Source organism: Thamnophis sirtalis, unplaced genomic scaffold (genome assembly GCF_051295495.1).
Source record: "Thamnophis sirtalis isolate CommonGarterSnake01/CBP01778 unplaced genomic scaffold, rThaSir2_p1.2 scaffold_9, whole genome shotgun sequence".
In the NCBI taxonomy this organism is placed as follows: Eukaryota; Metazoa; Chordata; class Lepidosauria; order Squamata; family Natricidae; genus Thamnophis; species Thamnophis sirtalis.
Window position 1 is genome coordinate 78643942 of NW_028261389.1, and position 11782 is coordinate 78655723.

Below are 11782 nucleotides of genomic sequence, written 5' to 3' on the forward strand. Positions count from 1 at the left end.
TATTCTACTCATTATTCTTTTATTCTATTCTATTCTATTCTATTCTATTCTATTCTATTCTATTCTATTCTATTCTATTCTATTCTATTCTATTCTATTCTATTCTACTCATTATTCATCTATTCTATTCTATTCTATTCCTATTCTATTCTACCATGCCCTGCCCTGCCCTACTCTACTCTATTCTATTCTACTCTATTATCTATTCACTATTCTCTTCTCCTATTTTATTTTATTCTATTCTACTCCATTCTACTTTACTCACTCTTCTACTCTACTCTATTCACTATTCTCTTCTCCTATTCTCTTCTCTTCTTTTCTACTCTACTCTACTCTACTGTATTCTCTCCCTCTTTTTATTTCTTTTAAACAAAGGAACTGCTTTGTCTCTGCTGGTCTTTTCATCATGTTAATTGCAATCAATCTCTGTGTATTAATATCCATCGCTGTTGTATATAGATCTCCTTTCTGCAGCTTTCCTCGCCTGCATATTCTCTGGAAGACCCCACCGCTCAGTGAAATTAGAGGTTATGAGACGTCTGCCAGATTCCCCCCCCCACCCGTCTTTATATAAAGAGTTTCCCCACAGTTCCGTGATAATGGGATTGAAAATTGGAATTGGAGGCGAGAGAGATTAGCTGAATTGTTGAAACGAAAGGGCTAAGGTGAATGAATTTCAGACTTCTCGTATTTATCAATCCAATTATATCTGCAGATGATGTATTTTCTTATCAAAGTCCTTCCATGATGTTAAGCTTCAATGAATTGTTCTTGATTGCATTTTTTTTAAAAAAAATTAAAAGTAGTGGTAATAACCCTGGTGTTAAGACACTACATCCACATAATTTTTTTACTTAGTAAGTGCTTCCTATCTGTCTTTAAGCAGGACTGGTTTGCAGATTTCAGCAACAATTGAAAACTTTGACAAAAACATGTAGGTAAAATAAGGACAAAATAGGAGAAGGTTGTTACTTTTATGTGATAACAAAACCGAAACCCTTATTAAAGAGTATAATGCAGTGGTGGCATTCAACTTTTTTTTACTACTGGTTCTGTGGGTATGGCTTGGTGGGCATGGCTTGGTGGGTGTGGCAAAGGAAGGGTACTGCAAAATCTCCATTCTCAACCCACTCCAGGGGAAGGATACTGCAAAATCTCCATTCCCTTCCCACTCCAGGGGAAGGATACTGCAAAATCCCCATTCCCTCCCCACTGCAGGGGAAGGATACTGCAAAATCCCCATTCCCTCCCCACTCCAAGGGAAGGATACTGTAAAATCTCCATTCCCTCTTCACCGCAGGGGAAGGATACTGCAAAATCCCCATTCCCTCCACCCTCCAAGGGAAGGATACCGTAAAATCCCCATTCCCTCCCCACTCCAAGGGAAGGATACTGTAAAATCCCCATTCCCTCCCCACTCCAAGGGAAGGATACTGTAAAATCCCCATTCCCTCCCCACTCCAAGGGAAGGATACTGTAAAATCCCCATTCCCTCCACCCTCCAAGGGAAGGATACTGTAAAATCCCCATTCCCTCCCCACTCCAAGGGAAGGATACTGTAAACTCTCCATTCCCTCTTCACCCCAGGGGAAGGATACTGCAAAATCCCCATTCCCTCCACACTCCAGGGGAAGGATACTGCAAAATCCCCTTTCCCTCCCCACTCCAAGGGAAGGATACTGTAAAATCTCCATTCCCTCTTCACCCCAGGGGAAGGATACTGTAAAATTCCCATTCCCTCCCCACTCCAAGGGAAGGATACTGTAAAATCCCCATTCCCTCCACACTCCAGGGGAAGGATACTGTAAAATCCCCATTCCCTCCCAATCAGCTGGGGCTTGGGAGGTAGAGAATAGATAGAGGCGGGGCCCCATCTAAAGTTTCTGTCCTAAAGTTTATAAAGGAAGCTTTTAGATAGCCTCCTGTTTATCTGGGAGAATCATCAGCCTTGCTGGTGAGGCCTCTTTAGGAAGTGAACAGCTTTATATATGAAGGGAGATTTTTCTGGAGTTTTCTACTCTGGCAGGCTAGCAAATGATTTTCAGGCCTTTGGCTCTTTTGAAAATAGTCTATCGCTTGTCCAGATTTACACAGCTCCCAGCGGACTTGTAGTAAAGTAACAGAATGGTTCACCTGGCAGCCAATCTTGTGCGCAGCCCTTCAGATATTTGGTTCAGATCTCAGTTTAACGATTCTTAAAACAGATGGCTTACCTGTTGACTGGTTTGAAAGCTCCTGGAGCTTAAAACTCAATGTCTGGATTTTCCATTGGTTTCCACTGAGAAGAAAATGTTCCCAATTCACTAAGAATGGCTTGAAATGGTTTTGAAACAAATTGGGAAAACTGCTCATTCTATCCCAATTGGCCTGATTTCCTTCAAACCACACCACTGCCAATCATTTACAGGATAACCAAGGTGGAAGGGACCTTGGAGGTCTTCTAGTCCAACCCTCTGCTCAAGCAGGAGACCCCATGCCAGTAATGGCTAACCTTTTTGTTGTCATGTGCCAAAAGTTTGTGCGCACCCATACGACAACACTTGAAATTCAGCATGTGTGTTCCTCTTGGCGTCTAGGTGCTTGCTAAGAAAGGATTTGTCAAAATGACCATCAGATCATCAGAATTTCTTATACAGTATTATATTAACACGTGTTGATGCTAAAGAGTTAGACATTCTACCCCCCCTCCCCATCTGAAAGGAATTCTGTTCCAACTGCCAGTTGCCTGATATTAACACACTCTGATGCTAAGGAGTTAGACATTCTACTCCCCCTCCCCACCTGAAAGGAACTCTGTTCCAACTGCCAGTTGCCTTATAATTAACACGCTCTGATGCTACCCTTTGGCTAAACCGGGCATGGGTGTGGCCAGCGCATGATTCATCTGGCCTACGGGCTGGGAGTTTAGACATTCTACTCCCCCTCCCCACCTGAAAAGAACTCTGCTCCAACTGCCAGTTGCCTTATAGCAACACGCTCTGATGCTAAAGAGTTACATGTTTCTACATTAATTTTCAAGCTTTGAACTGCCAATTTATAAGCCCAATCTCATAACTACTCATTAATTTTTAAACTTTGAGTGTCAACTTATCAAGTCCGATCACAGAGTTTTGTAGCCAAGCACGGGTATCCAGCTAGTGTCTTTATATCCATCAGAATAAGCTGCCTTACTTTTTTTGAAAGTAAACCTGGAAGTGAGATTTTTTTCGTTTTACTTTCACTCATTCCTAGTATTCTCCCTTCCGGAAGGATGTCTCCTAAGATAGTTGGCAGAAATAGCTATTTCCTGTCAGATACTGCACTATTTTGGCATTTCACATCAGTTAAGTACTCAAACACGCCCTTTTGCTGGTGCAGTTCACAAGTCTTGGTTTAGGACTTTGATTTAAGATCTTATTCTGCTTTGCATTTAAGGCTCTGTTTTCTGTTTCTATGTTATTCCTTTCGTAAGCCTCCATAATTATTCCAGTAAGGTTTAAACACCCTTAATTGCATTGCGAACACTTCATTCCCTCCTGCCAAGTGTCAGCGGTTTTGAACACGCTCCAGTTTTTTTAAAAAAAAAAAAATCAGCAGAACTAAGTAGCCAATTTCCTTACCTAACGCTGCCGATTGAGCTGAAAAACCATGTGACAAAATCAGGGAGTTATTTGGTATTTCCTTACGGATGTAGCTTTTAATAATAGGGACAATTATTATGTGACAGATTAGGGAAAAGCTGCTATTGGGGATTTCCTTACAAAAGTAGCTTTTAACATTAGGAACAATCTCTCATGATGTGACGTATTTCTCACGCCGTCCTCCCCGATAATATTTCATGGTTCTGATATTTTTGACTCAGGAAAAAACTGAATTATACAATTCCTTATAAAATGGCCTTTGGAAAATTATTATAGTTCTCTTCCTTCTCCTTTTCCTTCTCCTTTTCCTTCTCCTTTTCCTTCTCCTTTTCCTTTTCCTTTTCGTTGTCCTCCTCCTCCTCCTCTTCCTCCTCCTCCTCCTCCTCTTCCTCTTCCTCCTCCTCCTCCTCCTCCTCCTCTTCCTCCTCCTCCTCCTCCTCCTCCTCCTCCTAGCAAACCCTTCTTCCTTTTGAAGCAATGATGTTAACTTGATGGGTCATGAAAAGTCTATAAGAAAATATCCAAGCTTAGAAACCACCAACCCCAACAGTTGTTGTCCTCCTCCTCCTCCTCCTCCTCCTCCTCCTCCTCCTCCTCCTCCTCCTCCTCCTCCTCCTCCTCCTCCTCCTCCTCCTCCTCCTCCTCCTCCTCCTCCTCCTCCTAGCAAACCCTTCTTCCTTTTGAACCAATGATGTTACCTTGATGGGTCATGAAAAGTCTGCAAGAAAATATCCAAGCTTAGAAACCACCAACCCCAACAGTTGTTGTTGTTGTTGTTGTTGTTGTCGTCGTCGTCGTCGTCCTCCTCCTCCTCCTCCTCCTCCTCCTCCATGTAAACTCCTCATCCTTCTAGAACTGATGATGTTACCTAGACGGGTCATGAAACATCTGCAAGAAAACCTCCAAAACTCAGAGAGCACCAAGGGCCCCTCATTTTCAAAACCCGCATAATAAAAAATTCGGAATAGAGGATGAGTCGTTAGAAATTCAGGGTCAAAACTTGTGACACAGACGCTAAAGGGGGTAGTGGAGAAATATAACACTTTAGGTCCAGCAAGGTAATATAATTGGTTTGGGGAAATCTCTCCTAGAATATAAAGCATTTGGAATTCAATTCTTTTCATCCACCCTCACTTCAGCCAATAATTCAATTCTTTTTATTCCCCCCCTCACTTCAGCCAATGCACTTAATTCCTATTCCTGCCAATCCGTTTCCAAATATATTAAGACGGAAACTGTGGAGAAAGTCTTTATACCGAGATCTGAGAAATCCGGCAGGCATCTCATAAACTGCACTTTTATTTTCCTATGGGGGTCTTTCGGGAGAAACATGAGCAATTAAAGCTGGAGATAAGAAATATATGCAGTTTATATACAATATATATTAATGCAGATGGAGGGATTATGGGTTAGCATGCCGAAAAGTCCAGCTGACATATAATCACACATTAAAGGCAGCAATAATAACTTTAAAAAAAACCTCTTTTATAGTAGAATGAAAACTTTGGTAGTGAAACAATAATAAAAATACAAAAATGTGTGGTTACCAAAATGCAATATAACAAAAGAGTTAATCAAGTGTAATCATTTAACAGGGACATGGTGACTCAGTAGCTAAGAGGCTGAGCTTGTTGATCAGAAAGGTCGGCAGTTCGGCGGTTCGAATCCCTAGCGCCACGTAACAGAGTGAGTTCCCGTGACTTGTCCCAGCTTCTGCCAACCTAGCAGTTTGAAAGCACGTAAAAATAAAAGTAGAAAAATAGGAACCACCTTTGTTGGGAAGGTAACAGCGTTCCGTGCGCCTTCGGTGTTAAGTCATGCCGGCCACATGACCACAGAGACGTCTTCGGACAGCGCTGGCTCTTCGGCTTTGAAACAGAGATGAGCACCGCCCCCTAGAGTCAGGAACGACTAGCACATATGTGCGAGGGGAAGCTTTACCTTTACTTAATCATTGAACAATAAAATCCAAAGTGTTAAAAACAGGGCAAGATAATAAAGGAAATTAAAGGAACTTGGTTTTCAAAAAAGTTCTTAAATTGTTTGGCCTGGCCTGGATTATAATTATCTAGCATGGTTCAGAATCAATTAGATGGAACATAAATTATGATTTAAATTTTTAAATCATAAATTTTTAAATTTAAATTAATATGAGGACACAATGGAGGTACCAACAGAAGAGACTATTAATAGCTCAGGGTTGGTGTAGGATGTTTCCCAGTTGAAACTATGGTGAAGTTTCATGTGTTATGAACTGAAGGAGTTTTCATCCTGTCTTCTGACTGCTAGTCAGTGTCCCTGGTGGTGGTCCATGAGCACCTTCGATCCAGGTCATGGATGTCCTAAAGGTGCTTTTCCAGGAGGCAACTGGATTTTCTTGTTGTTTTTTTTCTTTCGAAGAAGTTTCACTTCCCATCCAACAAGCAATTAAAGCAATAGCAATAGCAGTAGACTTATATACCGCTTCATAGGTCTTTCAGCCCTCTCTAAGCGGTTTACAGAGAGTCAGCATATTGCCCCCAACAATCTGGGTCCTCATTTTACCCACCTCGGAAGGATGGAAGGCTGAGTCAACCCTGAGCCGGTGAGATTTGAACCGCTGACCTGCTGATCTAGCAGTAGCCTGCAGTGCTGCATTTAACCACTGCGCCACCTTGGCTCTTTGGCTCTAAAGCTGTAGATAAGAAGCAAAACATCTTCAAGAGAAAAAAACCAAGAAAGTCCAGTTGCCTCCTGAAAAAGCAGCTTCGGGACAACCATGACCTGGATGATGGAGAATCTCTACAGACTTAGACCAAGCCATTTCCAAAAACACTAGAGAATTCCTGGAAGCCTGAAACTCAGACAAATGAGCCATCAACAGGCACATTGAGATCAACAACATCTACACACCATTCAAAACAGTTCAAGAACGTCTTCTTAGGAAACTTCAAGGCACCTGGGATGATTTCACCACAGCTACACCAGAAAATGGTTAAGTGGTTAGCTTCCTTAGATATCAAATTACAGCATCTATTCCAGTGATGGGATTCAACATTTTCTACTCCTGGTTCTGTGGGCGTGGCAAGGAAAGGATACTGTAAAATCTCCATTCCCTCCACACTCCAGGGGAAGGATACTGCAAAATCCCCATTTCCTCCTGATCAGCTGGGACTCAGGAGGCAGAGAATAGATGGGGGCAGGGCCAGTTAGAGGTGGTATTTACCTGTTCTCCGAACTACTCAATGTTTCCACCTCTGATCTATTCCATTGCAATTCTATGGCTTCATGTTATGGTGATTGTATCATGGTTTTATCTTAATTTAATGTGTTATCTCTTGTATTCTCTTCTCCCCCCTCTCTCTGTATATGTGAATGTATATGTATATATATAATTTGCTGACATTTGATTTAAACGAAAGTTGTACATAATTACATGACCTCTGCAGATGCCATATGCTAAATAAATAAATAAATAAGCATTCAAAAGAAACACAAAAGCCAGAACAGAAACAAAATACTTCCCCATCAGCAATCAAAGCCAGATAAGCAGATATTAACTCCAAGGTTAACACTAGACCAACAATCAAGAAGTAAACAATACCCTAATCAAGGAACTACCAACATAGTCGAACAAGCTAACAGTAAACAACAGCCTAATCAAGAAACCAAGAATGCTTCCATCAACACCGACAGGGCAGGTCACTAGTACATTAAAGAGAGTAAATCCCACTTCCACCTAGCACTGATAGTAATGGGAACATCACTTGGATGTATATATCACTTCACAGTGCTTTACATCCCTCTCTAAGTGGTTTACACAGTCAGCAAATTTCCCCCCAAAACTTGGGTCCTCATTTTACCCACCTCGGAAGGATGGAAGGCTGAGTTGACCTTGAATCGGTCAAGATCGAACTGCTGACAATGAGAGCTGTGAGTTAGCCTGCAATGCTGCATTCTAACCACTGTGCCACCACAGCTCCTTCCTTCCTTCCTTCCTTCCTTCCTCCCTCCCTCCCTCCCTCCCTCCCTCCCTCCCTTCCTTCCTTCCCAATAGCACTTAGACTTATATACCACTTCACAGTGCATTACAGCCCTCTCTAAGCCATTTACAGAGTCAGCCTCTTGCCCCCAACAATCTGGGTCCTCATTTGACCCACCTCGGAAGGACAGAAAGCTGAGTCAACCTTGAGTCGGTCAGGGTCGAACTCCTGGCAGTCGGCAGAGTTAGCCTGCAATACTGCATTCTCACCACTGTGCCACCAGGAAGGAGAATGAGAAAGGGAAAAAGGAAGGAAGGAAGGAAGGAAGGAAGGAAGGAAGGAAGGAAGGAAGGAAGGAAGGAAGGAAGGAAGGAAGGAAGGTTTACAGAGTCAGCCCATTGCCCCCAACAATCTGGGTCCTCATTTTACCCACCTTGAAAGGATGGAAGGCTGAGTCAACCTTGAGCCTGGTGAGATTCGAACTGCCAAATTGTAGGCAGCTGGCAGTCAGCAGAAGTAGCCTGCAGTATTGCACTCTAACCACTGTGCCACTGTGGCTCAATATGATAATGTTACCTAGTTGGGTAATGAAATGTCTGCAAGCTTAGAGAACACTAAGGACCCTACAAGAAAGGATAGTTAAGGGCCAGGACTTTAAAGAACAAAGTTTAAGGATCAAAAATGGTTCCTTAAATTATCTGTCTGTCTGTCTGTCTCTGTCTGTCTGTCTGTCTGTCTGTCTGTCTAGCTAGCTAGCTAGCTAATCCATCCATCCATCCATCCATCCATCCATCCATCCATCCATCCATCCATCCATCCATCCAGCTATCTAGCTAGCTCTCTGTCTGTCTGTCTGTCTGTCTGTCTGTCTGTCTGTCTAGCTATCTAGCTATCTAGCTATCTCGTCTATATATCTATCTCGTCTATATATCTATCTCATCTATCTATCTATCTATCTATCTATCTATCTATCTATCTATCTATCTATCTATCTATCTATCTTGATCTGCAATGGAAGCACTACTTCCTGATGGAGACACAGGAGTCTTAATAACAAACTCTCTTAAGACTTCACATTCATGGATTTTTCCCCATGAATATAATAGTATAATGAAACATTCTTTTCTGAAGATTCCGGTGAAGTCTTGTAGACATTGTCCCAAAGGTGCTTTTTCATCTTGCCTTTTCATTGGATTTTATTTGGGTTTTTTTCCCCCTTGAAGACCTTTCTCTTCTCACCCAAGAAACATCTTCGGCGACTCAGTTCTGAAGAACCTCTGAAGTTCTGAGAACTAAAGAAGGTTCTTGGAGGAGAAGCGAAAGGTCTCCGAGGAAAAAGGAAGAAAGTCCAGTTGCCTTTGATAAAAGCACCTTTGGGACCCCCGTGGCTGGGATGACTTGAGTCTCTCCATAGACATCTTGCAGACATGATTACAATCATTAAGGTTGACACCGTATCATCTGGAAAATTACATTTCTCAGATTTCCCTGGTTTTAGTCCCCACCAGTTGGTCCTTTTGCTCTATAATTTGCCTCCAAGAAGCAGCTCGGACAAGATAGTGGGGGATATGTTTGTGTTCAAGCCTACCAGGAAGGGATATCATCAAAATATGCTCTTGGTAAAACATCTGCTCTTTGAAGAACTTCATAAGATCTTTCTCCTCCTTGGAGGAAAAGCCTATCAATTTATTTCACATGACGCAGCAGGATATTTCCTGATGATGAGCCGATGATTTCCCTGCCATGTTTCCATGTCTTCATCCTTGCCAGTTTTACTATTAGCAAGACAATAATTAACAGGACAACACACGGGATGGATCTCTGCATGACAGCCCAGGCGTTAGATGATACCCTGAAGCATGGTATCCAGTTGCTCAGGTCACTTTACACACTGTGGTTGTTTAATAACTGCGAAGCCATTTGATGAACTAATCCCTTGTTCGAAAAGCACATTAAAAATTACATCCGGTGAGCAATGTTCTATGCATTTCCCCTTTCAAACTATAAAGTGTGGGGACCAAAATATTCCTTTGGTGTATAATTGTCCCAAAGGTGCTTTTTCAGGAGGCCCCAGGACTCTTCTTGTTTTTTCTTTGAAGATGTTTCACTTCTCATCCAGGAAGCTTCTTCAGCTCAGACAGGATAGTGGTGAATGTTTGTTATTTATTTCCGTATAATATTTGTGTATATTGTAATATAGTGTATGATAAATAGATAGATAGATAGATAGATAGATAGATAGATAGATAGATAGATAGATAGATAGATAGATGATAGATAGATAGATAGATAGATAGATAGATAGATAGATAGATATGATAGATAGACACAATAGATAGATAGATAGATAGATAGAAAGAAAGAAAGATGATAGATAGATAGATAAATAGATAGATAGATAGATGATAGCTAGATAGATAGATAGACAGACAATAGATAGATAGATAGATCAGTGTTTTTCAACCTTTTTTGTGCAAAGGCACACTTTTTTCATGAAAAAAATCACGAGGCACACCACCATTAGAAAATGTTAAAAAAAATTAACTCTGTGCCTATATTGACTATATATAAAGTAATTTTCCCACGGCACACCTTACACTATGTCACGGCACACTAGTGTGCCGCGGCACAGTGGTTGAAAAACACTGAGATAGATAGATAGATAGATAGATAGATAGATAGATAGATAGATAGATAGATAATAGATAGATAGATGATAGATAGATAGATAGATAGATAGACAGACAATAGATAGATAGATAGATAGATAGATAGATAGATAGATAGATAGATAGATAGATAGATAGATAGATAGTAGATAGTAGATAGTAGATAGTAGATAGTAGATAGTAGATAGTAGATAGTAGATAGTAGATAGATAGATAGATAGATAGATGATAGATAGATAGATAGATAGATAGATAGATAGATAGATAGATAGATAGCTACATAGATAGATAGACAGACAATAGATAGATAGATAGATAGATAGATAGATAGATAGATAGAGATAGAGATGATATAGAAATAGATAGATGATAGACAGACAGACAGACAGACAGAGATATAGATGATATAAATAGAGAGATGATAGACAGACAGACAGAGATATAGATGATATAGAGACAGAGAGAGAGGATAGATAAAAAGATGGATAGATGGATGGATAAATAGATAGATAGATAGATAGATAGATAGATAGATAGATAGATAGATAGATAGATAGATAGATAGATAGATAGATAGATAGATGGAGGAGGAGGAGGAAGAAGAAGAGAAGGAGGAGGAGAAGGAGGAGGAGGAGGAGGAGGAGGAGGAGGAGGAGGAGGAGGAGGAGGAGGAGGAGGAGGAGGAGGAGACGGCCAAGGACATCACATAGCAACGGTCATAAGTATGAAGCAGTTGCCAAGCATCTGCATTTGGATCACATGATGATGGGGTTCAAAGCAAAGTCAATGGGAAAGCCAGATTCACTTCAAAACACTGTTACTCACTTAACAATTACAGTGATTCACTTAACAACAACTGCATCAAGGGAATTGTAAGATGGGTCAAAGCACACTTTGCACTGTCTTGCTTAGCAGAGGAGATCTTGGGCTGAATTGTGATTGTAAGTTGAGGACTACCTGTATTTAAATTACAATATATCTATTTACAGCTCCCTTCTTCTGTTCAACATCTGCCATTTCCCTTCCATGTCTGGAAGGATGTGGTGCTCACAGAATGTTGTTTTCAAAACCCACATAAATGTCTTACACAAAACATTTGCAATGTTTTTCTGATTATCCTGGCACTGAACGCATTCAAAAATAGTCAGTGACAGAGTCTGTTTTTTTGAAACATTATTTAAACAGAGGAATAACAGTCCTAAATACAAGCTGGAAAACCGGAACAATGAAATTGCCTCTCAGATTTATCCATGGTGGGTATGTCTAGTCGTGATTGTTTGATAAGTGGCAGACAGAAAGAACTTCACAACTGGAGAATATCACGATGGAGGGACAAGAGCAGGGGTGAAATTCAACAGGTTCTGACAGGTTCTGGAGAACCGGTAGCAGCAATTTTGAGTAGTTCAGAGAACCGGCAAATGCCACCACTGGCTGTCCCCAGAGTGGGGAGGGAATGGAGATTTTGCAGTATCCTTCCTCCGGAGTAGGGAGGGAATGGAGATTTTGCAGTATCCTTCCCCTGGAGTGGGGA